At 46.9% G+C, this 19,886-nt stretch overlaps 1 protein-coding gene and 1 long non-coding RNA gene across 13 annotated transcripts in view; one reads left to right on the top strand and one right to left on the bottom strand.

Moving 5' to 3' along the window:
• Positions 1-15,107, bottom strand: part of LOC309521226 — a 274,985-nt gene extending 259,878 nt beyond the window's left edge. The window contains exon 1 of the long non-coding RNA XR_014214583.1: positions 14,861-15,107. This is a non-coding gene — a long non-coding RNA (uncharacterized lncRNA). The remainder of the gene's footprint in view (positions 1-14,860) is intronic.
• HIC2 (HIC ZBTB transcriptional repressor 2) overlaps positions 1-19,886 on the top strand; it is a 154,723-nt gene that overhangs the window by 63,648 nt on the left and 71,189 nt on the right. The gene's annotated exons all lie outside the window — the stretch shown is intronic.

Here is a 19,886-nt window from a genome sequence, read left to right as displayed (position 1 = left end):
GTTAATATTTTGCATGATCCCAATAAGGCCTACAGTTCAACAGAACAATGTGGATCAAGAAAAAGACGGGGTGTTTTGAAGCCCTGATGTGGAGCTTTGAGCGGCGGAGTGGGTGAGGCCCGTGTCTGGCTTCTCTGTCCAGTTTTGCTAGTTTCTTCCTGCGTGACATTGGGCACGGCGCCACGTTAAGTGTCACCCTTCCCTCTGTAAAATGAACTGGCTCGAAAGCCCGTCATAACCTCAATATTTGTGGCTGACGAAGGAGGGTTGCAAAAAGCCTTGCTCAAGAAGCTGTTAATATGGATAGCTGAATCAGTGTAAGAAACTCAGGTATCTAACTTATTGCCAAGTGACACACCAAGTGATAATGTTAATGATAATTTCATTTCTATACTGCTTTATGTTTTAAAGAAAAAAAAATCTCAAAAGTGGTCTACAACACATTCAAAACGCGCCTGGGGAATTTTGAATACGGATAAGAATGGCAACCAAATAGTGGATGGCTTTTCTCAGTGACCTTGTTTGTTGAGCATTGGTCCTGACTGGTTAGGCAATGTTGGCTATTTAATGCAAAATCATACCGATTTGGTTGACGGGGAGGTTAAAGGTAAAGGGACCCCTGACCATTAGGTCCAGTCGTGGCCGACTCTGGGGTTGCGGCACTCATCTCGCTTTATTGGCCGAGGGAGCTGGCGTACAGCTTCCGGGTCATGTGGCCGGCATGACTAAGCCGCTTCTGGCGAACCAGAGCAGCGCACGGAAACGCCGTTTACCTTCCCGCTGGAGCGGTACCTATTTATCTACTTGCACTTTGACTTTGACGTGCTTTTGAACTGCTAGGTTGGCAGGAGCAGGGACCCAGCAACGGGAGCTCACCCCGTCACAGGGATTCGAACCACCGACCTTCTGATCGGCAAGTCCTAGGCCAGGGGTGTCAAACTCAAATTCCTCGGGGGCCGCATCAGCAGTTTGGTCACCCTCAAAGGGCCGGTTGTATCTGTAGGACTATGTAAAGGACATATAAAGTGGAGGTTTCCCGTGTAGAATGGCCGGCGCCGCTAGAGGGCAGACGTTCTCTGGCTTGTAGGCTGCCGCGCATGCGCTGAAGAGGCGGCTTTCTTGTGTCAAAAAAAAAAAAGCGAGAATAAAAGGTGAAGGCTGGCGGCTACACGGGCCACATGACGAGGTCTGGCGGGCCGGATTCGGCCCGCGGGCCTTGTGTTTGACACCCGTGTCCTAGGCTCTGTGGTTTAACCCACAGCGCCACCCGCGTCCCTGCGGGGAGATTAGACAATGTCAAAGCAAGTGTAAAACCCACTATTTTCAGGGCATTTCCCTCCCACACTTGTCGGGAAAAGTTGGATCTTTGGAGTCAGTGGGTTTGTTGTGCAAGACCTCACAATTGGCTTTTTTTCAATATGGCTTTACACTGAGCTCCAAATTGCCTTGCTGTGTCTGCTAGTTTTGCATTATTGTTTTTTTGCTGTTCTGATTATTTGTTTCCTTGATGTTGTTGCGTGAATAGCAGCTGGATTTTCTAACCTGCCTCCTATTTGGTTTGCAACATTAATTCACTTAAAGTTGCTACTCTTTAATTCACTTAAAGTTGCTACTCCTCTTCAACAAAAAAATGCTCCCCAGTTATAGACATCTTTTTTTAGAAAAAGAAAAAGCACTATTAATGCAAGTACTTTGGATAAGTGCAGGGGTTAAGGATGCTTTTAAAAGCATCCTCACTTTCCTCTCTTGTAACTGGGGCTGTTGTTTCTTAAGGCCTTGTTCACACAGCAGTTTATTCTCTTTCCCCAACATTTTCCGGTTAATTTCCGTGTTGTACTTGAGCCTTCTCATGGCACGAAAGTCACTCCTGGAAATGTAGCAGAGTTTAGTTTAGCACTCATTTCCCCCACTAATTGGTTCCAGAAGTAGACTGTTTGCAGCCCCCCCTGAACCCTGGAAATTGTGGAAGTACTGTGATGGAGTCTTGGGCAATTTTAAGGCATTCAGTTCTTCCCTTCCATTTTTAGGGGAGGAATCATGAGTTGGTGGGAAGAGGGGGTGGGAGTAGTAACCTTGTCCGATGAGTTGTTGTGCCACACCACGCTCACAGATTAGAATGAAATTTAGTATGAAATATGCCAGTGTACTATAGGGACGCGGGTGGCGCTGTGGGTTAAACCACAGAGCCTAGGACTTGCCGATCAGAAGGTTGGCGGTTCGAATCCCCGCGACGGGGTGAGCTCCCGTTGCTCGGTCCCTGCTCCTGCCAACCTAGCAGTTCGAAAGCACCTCAAAGTGCAAGTAGGTACCATTCCGGCGGGAAGGTAAATGGCATTTCTGTGCGCTGCTCTGGTTCTCCAGAAGCGGCTTATTCATGCTGGCCACATGACCCGGAAGCTGTACGCCGGCTCCCTCGGCCATTAAAGCGAGATGAGTGCCGCAACCCCAGAGTCGGCCACGACTGGACCTAATGGTCAGGGGTCCCTTTACCTTTACCTATGCCAGTGTACTGATCAAAGAACCACAGTTCCAAAACACAACAGGTACTGCAGTGTGAATGGGACATTAGAAAATGGGATGCTATAATCAGGAAAACTAATGCCATATTCCCCATCTCTGAATGTACCCTCATATGCTGCCATTATGACACATGCATGCTCGCTCTATAGACAGCACATGCCTTTTGCTTACAAACATCTTGAGGTTTTCGCGTCATGCAGACTTTATTGATCTAGCTATTGACTAAAACGGATAGGACTGGTCAGCTGGAATGTCTCTTAATTGGACGACATCCCTATCTGTTTTCTTTCTTAGCAAAAGTTTGTCGAAAGGAGAGTTGTTAGCCCTAGGTGTGGTGAGGGTGCCTTTCTCCTGACTTCTTTTCCTTCCTTCACTTCTTAAAAGTGACATGACTTCTTTTTTTATTCTAAAAGAAGACTCAAATGTTGCTAAAGATGTCTTTGCAGGGAGATTTCTTGGTCCTTAACAAATGCAACACTACGGATTTATAAAATCCTATTGCAGCGGTTAAAGACCCAGGATTGGCCACACTTCGTTATTTTTGAGGAGCAAATAACTGTATTTTGCTTAAGCCATTAATAATCTGTTTCCTGGTAGCAGCCCAGGTGGCAGTCGCATTCCTATGGAGAAGTGATTGTTTGTTGACTATGCAAAACTGGTATGAGAGCATTTGGAAGGTTGTGCTTGTGTAGACTTAAACTAACAAAATTTACAGGGTAGTCAGGAGGTGGCTTAACCAGAGAAGATATTTAGGATAATTTCTCCTCCTTCATTGCTTTAATGAATTTAACACCAGAAGAACCTAGACCAGGGGTCTGCAACCCGCGGCTCCGGAGCCGCATGTGGCTCTTTTACACCTTTGCCGCGGCTCCGGGGCGGATACTAGCGAGGGGAGGAGGCGCATTGTGCGCCCCGACACTCCCCACTGTGGCGGGCGCTGTACTGGCTGTGACGTCGCATGGGGGCGGTGCGTGCGTTAGTCACCTTCCCGCCCACTACATTGTAAGGGGCATGTACGCTGGTCACTGCATTGAAAGGGGGCATGTACGCTGGTCACTGCATTGAAAGGGGGCATGTACGCTGGTCACTGTTTTGAAGGGGAGTGAAGAACACACACACACAAAAAGGTAACTTGTTAATTTAACGTTTATTTCTATGAGGAGGAGTAATTCTGAGGGGTCAAACAAAAAAATAATAAAAAGTGACAAAAAAGTTATTTTTATAATGATGAGTTTTGCTGCTCCCAGTTTTTTTTTCTTCGGAAACGGGTGCAAGTGGCTCTTTTTGTCTTAAAGGTTGCAGACCCCTGACCTAGACCATATTATGTTCACTGTTCTACTTGGAGATTTATGTTTTCCTGAGCTTCATCCCGATATTGTGGATTTTCCTTATTTAGTTATTGTGTCACCGACTTCCAAGTTTTAAAGAAGATTGTTAACGTTGCAAGTCTGCTGCAACCTTCTTTCCAAAGTAATGAGGACACAGGAATCCTTTATGTATCTCCCCCCACCCTGCTCCTTGTGATCTTTGATTGTTTGATAATTGGTTTGTTTCAATGTTTTGTCTGTAATGCAAAAAAAAAACAAAAACGTGAAACTACCTGGAGCAAGTGGGGTAATGAACTTTTTTATTAGATCTGCTAGTGTTCAGAATGCTGGAAGCACACTTTTTGCACGGGAACGAAACCTCCGGAGTCGAAATAAGTTACTGTTTTAATGCCCTGGCTGATGTTAAACCTAGAAGATTTACTTTCGGTGGGGTGGGTGTGCGCATTACCCCTCCAGCAACAGGAGCTGGTTTGTTATCTAATTAACCCTCCTCCTACTACTGGGGATTCACTGGTAAAAAGGTTTTGACTCCAGTTTAGGCTTGCAATCTTTGTCTCTTTTCCTGTATTTGTATTTGTATTTGAGGATGACTAAGAGTTCTGTGTGATGCTCGCAAGGACCGAAAGGACCATGCTGGATCAGACCCTCCTCATTTGTCCAACCCCCCTTTAATGCTGTTTGGGTTCCAAAGATACACTTCTACATTTAAAGCAGTCTCATTCCCACTTTAAAGAGACAGGGCTTCTCCTAAAGCAGGGATCAGCAAACTTCTTCAGCAGGGGGGCTGGTCCACTGTCCCTCAGACCTTGTGGTATATATATTTTTTTTGGGGGGGAATGAACAAATTCCTGTTTCCCACAAATAACCCAGAGATGCATTTTAAATAAAAGCACACATTCTACTCCTGTAAAAACACGCTGATTCCTGGACCATCCATGGGCCGAATTTAGAAGGCGATTGGGCCGGATCCGGCCCCGGGCCTTAGTTTGCCTAGTAAAGGTAATGGGACCCCTGACCATTAGGTCTAGTCGTGGCTGACTCTGGGGTTGCGGCGCTCATCTCGCTTTACTGGCCGAGGGAGCCGGTGTACAGCTTCTGGGTCATGTGGCCAGCATGACTAAGCCGCTTCTGGAGAACCAGAGCAGCGCACGGAAATGCCATTTACCTTCCTGCCGAAGCGGTACCTATTTATCTACTTGCGCTTTGACGTGCTTCCGAACTGCTAGGTTGGCAGGAGCAGGTACCAAGCAACGGGTGCTCACTCCATCGCGGGGATTCGAACCGCCAACCTTCTGATCAGCAAGTCCTAGGCTCTGTGGCTTAACCCACAGCGCCACCCGCGTCCCTAGTTTGCCTACCCATGACCTAAAGACGCCTAGGGGCTGTAGTTAAGGATGTGGAGAGCCTGTTGCCTGAACTGCAATTCTCTAGAGTGGTTTAACAGTCACATCCCAATTTCCAGGGAACTTTACGAAGGGATTAGGTTCCCCTAACAGCTTTCAGCGCCCTTAGCAAACTATAGCCCCTAGAGGTCTTTGGGAGGAAGCTTTAAACATATAGTGCAGATGATCCCCAAGTTGGTGGTCATCGCTGCGTCTTGCTGAAATAATGCATCCTTTTCTCTGTCCTGAATCACCAGCCACTCAGCCTTGTTGTATGACCCTGAGATTTAGCATCATACAAGAGGTAGGAAAACGTTTCACTTCCTCCGCACTGTGAATAATCTTATATACCGTATTTTTCGCTCTATAACACGCACCCGACCATAACACGCATGTAGTTTTTAGAGGAGGAAAATCCGTAGGCATGCCACCCATAGGCATTCCCACCATAACACGCACAGACATTTCCCCTTACTTTCTAGGAGGAAAAAAGTGAGTGTAATGGTGCAAAAAATACGGTACTTCTGTCATGTGCCCAATGACTCGTCTCTTTCTAAGTCTGAATATTGTAACCTTTCTTCCTGGAGGAGTTCCTCCAACCTCGCCATTTCTGCACTTTCCCAATTGCAGTGAGGAGGCTGCTATAATAGTTTGGAACGCTGCGTGGGCTAGGCAGCTTTCCCCCGCTTGTTCTGTGCAGCGAGCGTGGCTGATAATAATGTAACGCCGGCATTGCCGTTTACTTCGGGAAACGGCTCAGAACTACAGACGAAGCTTAGCAGTATCTATTTTCCAAATAAAGCGATTTTCAGTTTTGATCTTCAAAGAAAGGAAAGCTTCATTCAGCCCCAACATGAGACTTATAGTTAAGGGGGCTTTGCCATGGTTTGGCCTGATATCTGAATCGGCAAACCATGGTTGGCAGTCAGCTACCCAGAATTGGAAACAGTGGTTTGCCAGATCTTTGTATGTAATAGCATGAGGCCTTTTTTTTTGCATTATGTGTTAAGTCTTACAAGTAACAGTTATGGCTCAACTGTTGGAGACTGCTGCCTCAACACGATGGATGTAAGCCTGATGAACCTGACATAGCAGGGAGCCTAGAAACCATGGTTTGCCTTTGGGGGTGGGGAGCTCAGACGACGGTGTGTCTGAAGTGACCTGAAGCTTAAAATGCCTGACATGTCAAGGAAGTGAAGACTCTCAGAGGACACGAGAACTGCACCATGGGCTTGTGTTTCTTTGGGATGACTTTAGTGTGCTCTTTTTGTTTTTTGTGTTAAACTCTTTTATTGAAAATTCAAAAAATAAATAATCATATGTACACTAAACATGGTGAGGTGTAAATAAAAGAGAGAAAAAGAGAAACAGCACCCGTGTACTAGAGAAAATAAAGGGAGGGAGGAAAACCCAAAACTGTGTATTTTACAAAGTTGTTATTGTACTTCACCAGATCTTGACCTATTAACAGTATTTGTAGGAACGGATTCCAAATATCATTGAATTTGTCCAAGGCAAATCTGCGTTTATATGCAAGTTGTTCATATGTTGCGAGTTTGTATAACTCTTCAATCGCAGAAGGGAGCCGCATTTTTATTTTTCTGATTCATCAAGATCAGGCTTTTTGCTGTGGTCAGGGCACAGAGAGTCCACTCGTATTGTCCTTTTGTAAGGTTCCATGTGCTGGGGATATAATTCAAGAGGATATTTTGCTCTGTAAATGTAAGGTGGTTCTGTACACTTCTGTTGATAGTTTTCCAGAGGTCAACCGTTTTTATTTATTTATTGCATTTCTCCAGCCCAGCAGGCATTTAGACTGAATTCCGACGCTTAAGGTTTGAACTGGTTCCTTAAAATGCTTGCATTGTATTGAGTTCCTTCTGCGCTCCTTGGAGCCGATAAGTGATCGAGCGGTACAGCACTATTGCATCTTAACGAACATTTTACTTGCGTGATTTCGGCCTTGCGCAACTGAGGGGAGGTTGGTTGAAATTGTGCAAAGGTGGAGATCTAATAAGCTGTATTGTCTCCAGGTCTGCTTGGGTTTTCCTTGCCCGGAAATAATTTTTAAGCTCTTTGGCCTGGTGGGGGCTGGGGGCAAGGCCCGCTCAGCACGTCGGTTCTGGGGTACTCTTGTGAGATCTTGCACAAACATCCCGAGGCTTCCAGAGCTGTTATACTTAAAAGGCTTTGCCCAGCAAGCAAGGCAGAGAGAGTAATAGAATCGCAGAATTGTCAAGCTGGAAGGGGGCTGCCTAGTCCAACCCCCTGCAGTGCAGGAATTGCAGCTAAATAATCCCTGACAGATGACCATCCAACCTCTGTTTAAATACCTGCAATGAGGGAAAGCTCATCACCTTCCAAGGTAGTCCATTTTGCTGTTGGAACAGCTTATCCCCTCTGTAAATTATTTCTGCTGTTTCATCAGAATCTGAATATGTTTGTAATTTGAATGCATTGGTTTGGGTGCTCCTCACTTCCAGGTCAGCAGGAAACAAAAATGTGCTCCCATCTTCCATGTGGCAGCCCGTCAGGTATTTGAAGAGGGACACGGGTGGCGCTGTAGGTTAAACCACAGAGTCTGGGACTTGCCGATCAGAAGGTTGGCGGTTCAAATCCCCGTGACGGGATGAGCTCCCTGCTCGGTCCCTGCTCCTGCCAACCTAGCAGTTCAAAAGCACGCCAGTGCAAGTAGATAAATAGGTACCGCTCCGGCGGGAAGGTAAACGGCGTTTCCGTGCCCTGCTCTGGTTCGCCAGAAGCAGCTTAGTCATGCTGGCCACATGACCCGGAAGCTGTACGCCGGATCCCTCAGCCAATAAAGCGAGATGAGCGCCGCAGCCGCAGAGTCGACCACGACTGGACCTAATGGTCAGGGGTCCCTTTACCTTTAAAGTTATCATCTCTTAGCCTTCTCTTCTTTTTATTATACTGAAAATAACTTCCAGATTACCCTTTTCAGAAGTTATTCATGGCCGAAACTTAAAAGCTCTTTCCCCCCTTTGGTCTGCTTGGGTTACCCAACATGAAGAGAGCTTTTAAGCTGCCTGTCACGCTTTTTCTGGGCAAGACCTGCTCAGTTCATCAGCTCTGGGAATGCTATGACTTGATCGATCTCTCCCCTTCCCCTCCTAGTCAAGGGGCATTTCCAAGCATTTGGATATACAGTGGTACCTTGGTTGTCGAACTTAATCTGTTCTGGGAATCCGTTCGTCTCCTGGAACCATTCGAAAACCAAGGCGCGGCTTCTGATCGGCTGCAGGAGCTTCCTGCAGTCGATCTGAAGCCGCATCAGACGTTCGGCTTCCAAAATACGTTCGCAAACCGGAACGCTTTACTTCCAGGTTTGCGGCGTTCGGGAGCCAAGCCGTTCGGCAACCAAGGTACCACTGTACACAATTTTCGCGTGTATGCGGAACTCTGGGAACTGAGCAAGATTCAGTTGTGCTGTGTCTGAATAAGTTACGGGGTTTTGGACGAGAGTGGGGGTGGTCAGGGGGGTGCGTTGAGCCACTCCAAGCGAAAGGGTTGTTGAAACTGGCAAAGGGGGTGATGTTGCAAAACGAGCCGACCAACCCCTTGTTAAAAGCAGCATGCGTTGAAACATGCGAGCCGCCGCACCAGTGTCTGGAGATTAAAATCTTAGGACTCTGTTTCTCTCTCCTCTCCTCTCCTGCCCCGGCAAAGAAAAAAAGTCCAGGTGCCTCAAATGCAATGACAATGCCAAAATGACCTCGCAATGGAATTTCTGTTTCCTCCTGAAACCTTCCCTTGATCGCCCCTCCCTCCCGTTCTGCAGACTCAGTCTGTTGCTTTTGTGTCGTGCCCCTGCTTAGAGGTGTGGGGTTCCCCCCCCCATGGGGAAAGAGACTCCCACTCCTTGCCATGCCCTTCTTGCTGACTCTGGAGAATCTGCCTGGTACCCACCCTTAAGAAGGGGGGGGGTGTTGTGGAGGAAAGAGAGCAATGAGGTGTTGCAACCGTTGAGAAATTGCTTCTCTGCCTTTTATCTCTTGCAGCTGCACAGAGACTGTCTTTCCTCCCCCCTCCCCCCTTCTCCCCCACCCCAAAACGCGGCTAGAGTATGTCTGAGCCATATCCTTCAGAACCAGTTTTCTAAGTAGATTAGATGGGCAGCAGCAGAGACAGCTATGCAATCAGGCAAAAATGTGGACTCCTGCCTGCCTTCTGCAAGGTGGTCTGAGCACAGACAGCGTCTACCACCTGGATTTGGGAGGGGGGTTGGGGGGTGTCTTCCGCACCTCTCCCCCCCCCCCAGTCACTAGGGATGGGCAAATCTGTTGCTTTCTCACTTTCCCCCAATCTTAAGTTCGGTTCTCTACATTTCTGCACTGGTGTGCAAAAAATAAAAGAAAACCCAGTCCTCCCTCCTCAAGATTGATCCATATTTGAGTATGGCTTTCTTCTAAAAATACATTTTAAAAAATGCAATTCCCCTAATACAGTGGTACCTCGGGTTACAGATGCTTCAGGTTACAGACTCTGCTAACCCAGAAATAGTACCTCGGGTTAAGAATTTTGCTTCAGGATGAGAACAGAAATTGTTCTCTGGCGGCGCGGTGGCAGCAGGAAGCCCCATTAGCTAAAGTGGTGCTTCAGGTTAAGAACAGTTTCAGGTTAAGAACAGACCTCCAGAACGAATTAAGTTCTTAACCCAAGGTACCAATGTATACACATTTTTTGCAAAGCAAATTTCTCCTATTAAACACTACAGTGGTATAATATACAGTTGCTGGAAACCCCAAGAGGGGAATGTGCTCTCGTGCTCAGATCCCGCTTTCAGATTTTCCCCACGGGCAGCTGCTTGGTCGTTGGCATGATGCGGCAGGCTGTTCTTCTGCTCTTAACCATTTACAACAATCGTAGTGATAAAAACCAAGGACGCATAAACGGAATCTGTTCGACTTCCAAAACGTTCAGAAACCAAAGTGCGGCTTCCGATTGGCTGCAGGAAGCTGGCTGCAGCCAATCGGAAGCTGCGTTGGATCTTTGGGTTCCAAAGAACGTTCACAAACCGGAACAATCACTTCTGGGTTTGCGATGTTCAGGAGCCAAAAAATTCGACTCACAAGGCGTTGGGGATCCAAGGTATGACTGTAGTTCAAATAACTTTTTTATATATACAAAAGGTGGCTCTACTGGAACGCCCCTGAGTTCTAGGATTATGGGGGGGGGGGACTTCTCTCCTCTCTTTCACCACATGCGTTGGCGCAATCAACCTCTTATCTGTTTCCTCCTGGGTTGCCATCCCACCCAGCCCCTTGTCTCACTGAGCTCAGATGTACTGACCACAAGACAGTTTGTCGGTAACCTGCATGTCGCTGATCAGGAGGGGCGTTTGCGCAGGGATAGGGCTGGTTTACGTAACGCCCGGCAAGTGGTTTTGCGCCTTGTCTGAGCTGACCTTCAATGCGATGGTGATATTGGCAGCCATCATCGATACACGCCTACTGTCTTAACCTCCGGGGGGATTCTAAGTGCTTCAGTAAACATAGGAACACTGAGAAAATTGGATCGCCCGCCCCATGGCTATGACAACAAGGAATCTTGTGGCATCTGATGTCCATTTGGGTGTCCGGGAGCCAGCCAGCAATAAATCACATGGAATAAGTGAATAAGAAACAAGGCCTACTAAGGGCTGCCAGGCATAATGAGCACAGCAACGCTTCTTGGTAGGTCTTGCCTCCCATGAGGCAGTTGTGGAAACTGAAGGTCCCCACCTTCCCACAGCTGACTTAAGTCTCCTCCTCTTCCAGGTCCTTCCCAAGCAATCTGAGGCTATGCCGACATGCCTGCCTCTGCTCCTTTCTCTTCACACCTCTTCTAGTCCTGGAAGACCAGTGGATTTGGGAGCTTGATACAGCAGGAGTGGGAGACACTCTGGCTTCTTCACCAGCCAGACGCCTCTCTGCCTCTTCACCTCCCTCCTCTCCTGCTTCAGCTTCTACCTCTGATTCTGGACTGCTCTCTGCCACAGACTCTCCCTGCCCACTAAACACTGTTACCTCTTCATCTTCTGCCACCTCCTTCTCCCTCTGACCGCTCATCGTCGTTCCACCACCAAACCCTTGACTCAGAGCCATCTCCCCTTAGGGGTTCCCCAGCTGGTGGCTCCCACCATCCCTCTGGGCCCAGCGAGTCCATTACCTAGGGCAAGCCACAGGGGCGCTAGCTGGTTCTTTTGCCCCAGAGGGGTGCCATTGAGGCTTCCGGCCTGTATTTGTGTGTACGCAGATAGGGGGTGGGTCCCAGACCGGGTCTTTGACCCCAGTGAAATAGAGCCTATTTTTGCCCCTGTCCCAAGTACAGTGGTACCTCGGGTTACATACGCTTCAGGTTACATACACTTCAGGTTACAGACTCCGCTAACCCAGAAATAGTGCTTCAGGTTAAGAACTTTGCTTCAGGATGAGAACAAAAATCGTGCTCCTTTGGCGCAGCGGCAGCAGGAGGCCCCATTAGCTAAAGTGGTGCTTCAGGTTAAGAACAGTTTCAGGTTAAGAACGGACCTCCAGAACGAATTAAGTACTTAACCCGAGGTACCACTGTACAGACTGCTCTCAGAACTGTTCTCACCTGCCTATCTGCTTACATACAGCCAGTCCAAGGGATGACACTGGACTCAGCTATACAGCTGCAAATAAAACATTTTAAGTATGTTTTTAAGTGCATTCTTTGCGATCCCTCAAAGCCGAGTAAGATTGTCTTCCATGAACACGGTCTTAACGGTGAGTCTGTAAGTGACTGGAGGCCAATTCTGGATCCCCACATCCAATCACAGTGGGGACATAGGTTTCTGGGCAGGAGTTGGTCACGGTGAGGGTTTTCCAAATGTGCCTTCCTCTTAGCACGTTTCTCTCTTTCGGCCTGAGTTCGAGCGTCATCAAAGCCCATGACACCTTTGGCAAAGGCTGTTCTCCAATTGGAGCGCTCGCAGGCCAGTGTTTCCCAGTTGTCGGTGTTTATGTTACATTTTTTAGAATTGCTTTGAGAGAGTCTTTAGACCTCTTTTGTTGGCCACCAGCATTACGCTTTCCATTTTTAAGTTCTGAATAGAGTAGTTGCTTTGGGAGACAATAATCAGGCATCTGCACAAGATGACCCGTCCAGCGAAGTTGATGTTGAAGAATCATTGCTTCGACACTGGTGATATTTGCTTCTCCCAGTACGCTGTCATGAGTTCGTCTGTCTTCCCAAGTGATGTGTAAAAATTTTCGGAGACACCATTGATGGAGTCTTTTGAGGAGTTGGAGATGGTGTTTATAAGTGGTGCATGTTTCACAAGCATACAGTAAAGTCGGTAGTACAATAGCTTTGTAAACAAGCATTTTGGTTTCCCTGCGAATATCCCGGTCCTCAAACACTCTGCACTGCAGTCGGGAGAAAGCTGCACTCGCCGAGCTCAGGTGATGCTGAATTTCAGCATCAATGTTATACAAACATGACGCTAGATAGTGATGGTGAGCTTACGGCAAATTCAATATATTTTTAAAAACTTTTTTTTAAAAAAGCATTTTAATAGCGTTTTTAATATGTGTCTAGATTCTACCACTGACTGTCAAATTCCTCTTCCTCCTCCTTTTTGTCTCAATGTTTACCTCTTAGGAATTCAGCAGGGAGGAGGATAGGAACAAAACTAGAATTAGTTGGCCCCGCCTATAGCTTGTTTTGGCTCCTCCTACTTGTTAGCCTTCCTGTCTTCCACTCTACAATTCTCAAGGAGCAGCACCCTCTACTAGTGGCATCGGCCACCCCGCTTTTATTTTCTGTACGGCCACCCCTCTGTGTTATCATGCCTTGCCTCCGGGATTTCTGTGAAATGCAGTTATCACTTGTAGGCTGACGTTCTCAAGCAGAGCGGAAGGATGTCTCCAGACCATGGGTAGGCAAACTAATGCCCAGGTACCGGATCCGGCTCAATCGCCTTCTGAATCCTGCCCGCGGACGGTCCAGAAATCGGCGTGTTTTTACATGAGTAGAATGTGTCCTTTTATTTAAAATGCATCTCTGGGTTATTTGTGGGGCCTGTCTGGTGTTTTTACACGAGTAGAATGTGTGCTTTTCTTTAAAACGCATCTCTGGGTTATTTATGGGGCATAGGAATTTGTTCATCCCCACCAAAAAATATAGTCCAGCCCCCCACAAGGTCTGAGGGACAGTGGACCGGCCCCCCGCTGGAAAAGTTTGCTGACCCCTGCTCCAGACTCTCAGATTTTTGCAGGAGAGGGTCAAACAGAGCTTTAGGCCCCCACATTAAAAGTAGATTAAAGCACTTTGTCACCCAAGCACAACAGATCCCCCCACATTTTTGGTTTTTAACGACTTGTTTATAGTTTAGAAAGGGATGGAGAAATGTATTGAAAAAATAATGGGAAGGGGTATAAACAGCTTGCAAGAAATACCAGGATTGTATTGTTGTATTGTTGTGTAGTGTATTGTTGTGTAACCTCTCTGCAAGCAAACTGGAACAAATGCTTCGTGCAAGCTGCACATAATAATCTAACCTCTGCATTGGCTGTGTGCAAGCAAATCAGGATGAATTGCTGAATTCAGCATCAATAGCCCAGAATGCTCAGGTGAAGTGACCGTGTGGAAGCAAATATTTAGAAAATAGTTCCTTGATACAAAATTTGGCATGCACAGGATTGTACTTTCTTGCCTCCTAATTTTTCTAATTCATGAATATAATTAAAAAGTAGTAATGAAACAACAAAACCCATTGCCGTCTGACATGAACAGTAAAGAATATTTTGTCAATCCTAATTTAAAACGTAAACAGTAATAGTGACAATCTAAATGAAATCGACTATAATCCTTTCATTTCAAACACTGGCAAAGCAGTGAGATCTTCAGTCCACTGGGCAACAAGATGTTTGTTCTTCTAGCCTGGCAGTAAAAGTCTCTTAGCCACCATAAGGGCCTGCAGAACCCACTTTTGTTGTCCATCTGTTCGTCTGCACACTGCAGGAATATAATTTAAGAGGGGACAAGTGCTTTTTCTAGCCCTCCTCTACGATGGCCTACATCTGACTTATTCACACCTACTTTTTTGCATGTTGTAATTGAGCAGCGCAAAGGTGCTTCCTTGGTGAGAAAATAACTTACTTTTCTTTTTTGAAAAAATAAAATTTCTCCTGGGCTACTCTGACTTTTTGAACACGCCTTAGAGCGAGATAATCCCCTTTCTGCAGAGCCTTTCTTCTTTAGCTTTTGATTGCTAGATTTCAGGGATTTTTATGTTGCAAGGGCAGGCTGGTGGTGGAGGGTAAGCCGTTTCCTAGTTACTATTCTCTTTAAACCTATAAAGCAGTCAAAAGGTGACGAGGTTTAAGAAGGGAGGTTTATGACGGTTTCCAGTCTCTGAAACCTTATGGACCAAGAGTGTAATAGGGAACTACATTTAGCACGGTGGTAAGAGCTGTTTTGACAGTGAGATAGACCATGGGTAGGCAAACTAAGGCCTGGGGGCTTGATCCAGCCCAGTCGCCTTCTAAATCTGGCCTGCGTGTTTTTACATGAGTAGAATGTGTTCTTTTATTTAAAATGCATCTCTGGGTTATTTGTGGGGCCTGTCTGGTGTTTTTACATGAGTAGAATGTGTGCTTTTACAGTGGTACCTCAGGTTAAGAACTTAATTCGTTCTGGAGGTCCGTTCTTAACCTGAAACTGTTCTTAACCTGAAGCACCACTTTAACTAATGTGGCCTCCCGCTGCCGCCGCAGTACGATTTCTGTTTTCATCCTGAAGCAAAGTTCTTAACCCGAGGTACTACTTCTGGGTTAGTGGAGTCTGTAAGCTGAAGCGCCTGTAACCTGAAGCATCTGTAACCGGAGGTACCACTGTATTTAAAATGCATCTCTGGGTTATTTGTGGGGCATAGGAATTCGCTCATTCAAAAGCACACCAGCGCAAATAGATAAATAGGTACCAATGCGGCGGGAAGGTAAATGGCGTTTCTTTGCGCTGCTCTGGTTTTGCCAGAAGCGGCTTAGTCATGCTGGCCACATGACATGGAAAACTGTCTGCGGACAAACATCAGCTCCCTTGGCCAGTAATGCAAGATGAGCGCCGCAACCCCAGAGTTGTTCACGACTGGACTTAACTGTCAGGGGTCCTTTACCTTTAGGGTTAGCAACTCACATATATAAGCTAGGCGCCAAATGACACCTTAGACCTGGATTAGGGTCATCACAATGGGGTGTCTATATTCGCCAGGGGGTTGGGCTAGATGACCCTCGAGGATCCCTTCCGGTGTTACGATTCCATGATCTCATTGCTTGACTGTAGCTTGTGCTCACAACAATTCCCAGGACACAAGAAGCAGAAACACGCGCGTGCGCGCACACACACACACACACACACACACACAGTGGAAATGGGAATGGCATTAACTACGGACTAAGGCACAGGTTTTTAAACTGGCTCGATGGAGATGTCAGCTGCCAACCCGGTGCCCAGAAATAGCCACAAAGTTTGCAATTGGACCCGTGCCAGCAGTGAAAGGAATTTCAAACACTGCCAGCAGGGCTCTTCATACGGCAGAAGGAAATTCAGCCACAACTGATGGGTTGCAGTTTCCTCATCTCACCACTCTCGGATCCTTAGGGGGCTTGTAAGCAAGGTGAATCCTACTCCTGAGTTCACCCAGTGAAGTTAAGGCACAACTAGCTTAGGTGCATTAATTGCAGTGGGTCTACTCTGAGTGGGACATAGTTGGCATTCCCTGTTGGATTTTCACCTCGAAATGTTATATGCCTGCACTTTGCGCGATTAAATTTATTGTTATATATTTAATTTATCTACCTTCCTGTACCTCATCTTCCATGGCACTCTATATCGTTCGTGTCGGTGGCGATGCTAGTATTCATTTATTTTTACATGATACAGTCGTACCTTGGTTTTTGAACAGCTTAGTTCTCGGACGTTTTGGCTCCTGAACACCGCAAACCCGGAAGCGAGTGTTCCGGTTTGCAGACTATTTTTGGAACCCAAACGTCCGATGGCGCTTCCGCAGCTCTCGATTGGCTGCAGGAGCTTCCTGCGGCCAATCGGAAGCCACGCTTTGGTTTCCGAATGTTTTGGAAGTCGGACGGACTTCCGGAACGGATTCTGTCCGACGTCCAAGGTACGACTATTCTCTGCATGCATACCTGTCTATCATCTTTGCTGTTGACAATTACACACTGCATCTCTTGTTTTAATGTTTCCTGAGATTTTCTATTTATATACCAAACCTGGCGCTTTACCCCAATCCGTCAGGCCCTCCTCAGGGGTGTGGGGCAGGGCCAGGGGGCTAGGTCGCTGATTAAAGAGATCGGCATGTGGAGAAGATGGGCTGGAGTTACACCCCCTACACAAGAGCAGGTTCATCCAGTGTTTCTGCCTCTACACGAAACACCAACAAATTTCCTTGTCAATAATTACTGGGTGGGTGGCAGCGGCTCAGGTGAACCGGCTTGTGATTCGAACCTGGCGGAAACTTCCCTTCTAATAAACGTTTTGAGCAGACACAGTGTCCAGAATGCGTGGGGATCCCGGAGGAGATGAGGTGTGAGACGGTTCTGCTTTTTCAGGAATCTTGGGTGAGGTCTTTTAAGTGGCATCCAGTCCGCTTCAGAAGGCTTAGAATCCAACACTAGGTTCATTGTGCCTCCTTCATCTGTCGGCTTGGGATGGGCTGTGGTGTCTCAAAGTGGCTTTGGAGGCCCCGGTGTCTAAAAGCATACTTTTGAACCTGCCCCTTCCATCTTCAGATTTATATACAGTGGTACCTACTTAATTTGTTCCAGAGGTCCGTACTTAACCTGAAACTGTTCTTAACCTGAAGCACCACTTTAGCTATTGGGGCCTCCTGGTGCCGCCGCGCCGCCGGTGCACAATTTCTGTTCTCATCCTGAAGCAAAGTTCTTAACCGGAGGTACTATTTCTGGGTTAGCGGAGTCTGTAACCTGAAGCGTATATTACCTGAGGTACCACTGTATAGATGGGATGCGGGTGGCGCTGTGGGTTAAACCACAGAGCCTAGGACTTGCCGATCAGAAGGTCGGCGGTTCGAATCCCCACGCCAGCGTGAGCTCCCGTTGCTTGGTGCCTGCTCCTGCCAACCTAGCAGTTTGAAAGCACGTCAAAGTGAAAGTAGATAAATAGGTACCACTCTGGAGGGAAGGTAAACGGCATTTCTGTGCGCTGCTCTGGTTCGCCAGAAGCGGCTTAGTCATGCTGGCCACATGACCCAGAAGCTGTACGCCGGCTCCCTCGGCCAATAAAGCGAGATGAGCACCGCAACCCCAGAGTCGGTCACGACTGGACCTAATGGTCAGGGGTCCCTTTACCTTTACCACTGTATAGGGTTTTGTGAACTGGAAATCCTTGCATCTCCTAGTATTGAAAAGAGCCAGCATGGGGCAGTGGTTAGATTGCTGGACTCTAGTATTTAGTGGACCGCAGGGGGTGTGCTGTGTTTGAATCCCCACACAGCCTTGCATCCTGCTGGGCAGTGGTAGAAACTCAGATGTAGAAGCTTATATAAAAGGTAAAGGACCCCTGGACGGTTAAGTCCAGTTAAGGGCGACTATGGGGTTGTGGCGCTCATCTCGCTTTCAGGTCAAGGGAGGCGGCGTTTATCCACAGACAGCTTTTCCGGGTCATGTGGCCAGCAGGACTAAACCGCTTCTGGCACAACGGAACACCATGGCGGAAACTAGAGTGCATGGAAACGCCATTCAACTTCCTGCTGCAGTGGTACCTATTTGTCTACTTGCACTGGTGTGCTTTCAAATGCTAGGTTGGCAGGAGCTGGGACACAGCAATGGGAGCTCTCCCCGTCGCAGGGATTCGAACTGCCAACCTTCTGATCGGCAAGCCCAAGAGGCTCAGTTGTTTAGACCACAGCACCGCCTGTGTCCCTTTATAAGCTTATATATGGCACCTTAAACCTAGGTTGCGGTTGCCACAACAGAATGCCTAGGCGCCATTTGTTAAAAAAGATGGGCTTCACTCTTATTCGTTTCATTTTTACATCACTTTGATTTTTTTTATAAAAAAAACTCAAAGCGCTTTTACAACACATTAAAACATCAAATGAAACAATCCAGAATGAAACAAAAGCAAGACTCCAGGGAAATACGCCAGATTCTTCTCCAAGAGGCATTTTGCTTCTGCCTTATTTATTGACATAACGTAATTTATAGAGCTGCCCCATAGCAGAGGGATTCCAGGAAGGCAGGGTAGTGTAGTGGTTAGAGCAGAGCTTTTCAAACTTTGTCACAGCACATTAGTGTGTCATGTGAACACTCCCTGGGCTGCAAAGGGGTTTGTTTAACCTCTGGTCTGCTAATAAAGCTGAATTAGTGTATCATGAAATGATGCGTGTCTAAAGAGAAGTGCGTCACTGACATGAAAAGTTTGCTATACAGCGGTATATAAATTCAATAAATTATAAATAAAAGTTTGGAAAGCTGGGGATTTAGAGTGCCAGACTAGGACCTGGGATATCAGGGTTCAAATCTCCAAAATAGTAGTAGTAGTAGTAGTAGTAGTAGTAATAATAATATAATATTTATTCACCACCCATCTGTCTGGGTTTCCCCAGCCACTCTTAGCAGCTCCCAACTGAATATTAAAGACACAATAAAACATCAAACATTAAAAACTTCCCTAAACAAGGTTGCCTTCAGATGTCTTCTAAAAGTCAGATAGTTCTTTATTTCCTTGCAATCTGATGGGAGGGCATTTCACAGGGTGGGCGCCACTACCAAGAAGGCCCTCCGCCTGGTTCCCTGTAACCTCACTTCTTGCAGTGAGGAAACTGCCAGAAGGCCCTCGGAGCTGGACCTCAGTGTCCGGGCTGAAGCTCACTGAGCTTGGAGTCAGTCACAGCCTCTTAACCTACCTCATAGGGTCGTCGTAGGGAGTTAACCATGTACTCGCTGGAGGAAAAAGGTTGGTGCAGTGAATAAGCACTTCTGCTTAAGAAAGCTGGAGGGGCCAGTCAGATGGAGAGGTCAGTTGCCAAACCTAGCATCCAGAGAAGTTGCTCACAGTTGGCATCCACATGGTCACAGTTGGACCCGCGTCAGTTGCAAATTGCACCTGGCGCCTGCCTAATTTCTATCACTGCTGCTGGCTTGCGTTGGGTCAGTCACTAAATCTCAGAGTAGTATACTTCACACAGGTGATGAGAGGAGAGATGTGAGCTCCTTGGAGCAGAAGTGGGAAAGAAATGTAGGAAATGATACTCAAAGTTCTTCAGGGGTTGTTGGTGGCCTGGAATGAACCTTGGTAATGTAGTATGTATGGGATGCTTATTTTCCTTTTATTTGAAAACAAGTTCCTAAGGAGTATCTTAAAAGTTATTTTCAGTACAATCCAAAGAAGAGAAGACTGAGAGGTGCTAATACTGATATTCACATGTCCGGAGAACATTTTTGCTCCAAACCCGATGCATTCAAATTGCAAACAAGATTCTGACAAAATATTAGGAATAGCTTCCTGAGGACACAAAGTTTTTTGACTGCAGAACAGGTTGCCTTGGAAAGTGGTGGGTCACCCTCATTGGAGGTCTTCATAAAAACTGTGGAAACAATTGCACATACGAAAACAATGTAAAAGCAAAATCTGGGGGGAAGCTGCAGTA

Source organism: Podarcis vaucheri (assembly GCF_965113315.1).
Source record: "Podarcis vaucheri genome assembly, chromosome: 16".
NCBI lineage: Eukaryota > Metazoa > Chordata > Lepidosauria > Squamata > Lacertidae > Podarcis > Podarcis vaucheri.
This window is presented reverse-complemented; position numbering and strand designations above follow the sequence as displayed.